Genomic DNA, 2,276 nt, shown 5'->3' on the forward strand with positions numbered 1-2,276 from the left:
TGTTATAAGTCAATTGTCCATATGTCTCTATCTATGTGGTTCTATATTAATATATAAAAAAAACACTTTATGTGTGTGCGTGCGTGTTAATTTGTTCCTTATGGAACCGAAATCCCATGGGCCTGTATTTTTTAAATTTCACACAAATGTACGTTACTAACTGGGAATGTTGTTAATTAGATTCTATATCGAAATATCCCCGATAAGTATAAAAATCGATAATGGAAAAAAAAATTAAAATGGAACACCAATTTTGAACAGAGTTACCAGTTTTATTAAGCTTAACATCACAAGTGCATTTGAGAGATCTTCTCATCACACAAGCAGAAGGGCATGTCGTATAAAATCAACAGTTCGTTCTTTCATAAAACAAGGGCGCGTCCGAGATAAATGTGTTTTTCAGAGCAGAATATACCCAAGATACTTGGATTTTTCAATTTAGCCCTTAATCTAAACCATTATATAAACTAATAGTATAAAATCAACAGTAAATTCTCAACAGTGCAATGTAAACTACAATGTATTATATGTAGACTAAGTCAATTCAGAGAGGCATGTAAAACTACTTCTCGGTGTGCAGTAATGGGTCTCTGACAATCGATTTGATTAAAAAATGGTCGATTTCACCGATTTCGTTGACAATAAAAGGCGATAGTAGCAGTTTTTTTTTACATAGAACTCAACTTATCAAGGCCAGGAGGCTACTCAAGGATAAGATTTAAAGAGTGTACATTAGTCAATGGGACAATATCATAGTAATCGTTAGTAGGGTAAATTTGGTAAATTGGATTACTTAAGGGGAACGACTCATTAAGAACTTGTTTACATTGGACTTGAAGACAGCCATATTGTAGTCAGCTGAAAAGCAGGCAAATGGAAGACAGTTTCACAGTTGTGCAGTTCAGAAAGAAGTTTTGTTCATGAATTCTACGTTTAGATTTAGGTAGAGATGAAGAGTGGGGAAATTATTGATAGTGTTTTCAGCTAGACGCGTGTTTCTCATTAAAGTTTGGCAAGGAGGACCATAGATTGGAGCTCAAACAATTACTCGCCATGAAAATAATAATAAAGCAAAGACAGGCTTGCAACGCCTCTTCTCTGAGAAAGAGGTTGCAAGTAAGAGAAAAGGGAATCCCTACGAGTCTACGAAGTCTATTTTAAACTCTGTCAAGGCAGGATAAGATCTTTCTAGCAACTACTGCCCAGATGTGGCAAAAGTGCTCCATCCTTGGACGTATCTGGCTCTTATATATGTAGAGAATTGTATCAGCAGTTAGATATCTATAAGATCGATAGAAGGATCCTATCATTTTTTCCAACGACTTTGGCAACGTATTTAATGTACGTGTACCGTTTCAAATCAGGAGTCAAGGCCAAACTCAGAAGCTTGTCAAAACATGGAGCCTCGCCAAGACGAGAACCATTCATTTCAAATGATGCCAGATGGGTATCAGAGCGTTGATGATGTAAAGATAGAAGTTTATTTTTAGATGCATTAAAAATAACCAGCCACATATTTCCCCATTTCACCACGTGCTCAAGATCAGAGGAGAGAGAATCAGAGAACTTGGTCGTTTACGACCTTTAATGTGCTGCCAAAGATGGTAGTGTCGTTAGCATAAATGTCTACGAATGATCTAAGTATGTGATTTGGGAGATCATTGATGTAGATTAGGAAGAGAGTAGAACCCAGAATGGATCTCTGAAAGACTCCAGCATTAATACTATGAGCTTCTGATTTCTGCCCATTAACCACTACTCTAATGAACTTATCAAAGAGAAATGATTTGATAATTAAGAAGACATATCCAGCTATACTATACCTGGAGATTTGTGAAGTAGACCTTTATGCCATACCCTATCAAAGACCGTTTATATATCAAGAGGAATTGCCCTAGAAAGGAGGCCTCCGTCGAGGGATTCGCCAATCCTATGAGATATAACCGTAAACACATCTACTATAGATTCAGCAGAACGGAAACCATATTGCATGTCACTAAGAAGTTATTTTAGCTGAAGTGATTGATTAAACACAAATTCCAGCAGCTTACTCATGCCGCACAGGAGACTAATAGGTCGGTACTGAGAGGGAGATTACCGATCACCTGAATAATTAAATACAGAGCATACTGACGAGATTTTCTTGGGTGTTAGGAAGCTATTCTCCTTAAGACAACGCTTAAACAGCTTTGTAAGTATAGGAGCTAGTTCTGGTTGGAGCTTTTTCAGCACTATAATTGGAATGCGGTCCGGGCCAATTGCTTTCCTGGAATTAA

This window comes from Euprymna scolopes, chromosome 16, assembly GCF_053919585.1.
Source record: "Euprymna scolopes isolate OS-2025 chromosome 16, ASM5391958v1, whole genome shotgun sequence".
Lineage (NCBI taxonomy): Eukaryota > Metazoa > Mollusca > Cephalopoda > Sepiida > Sepiolidae > Euprymna > Euprymna scolopes.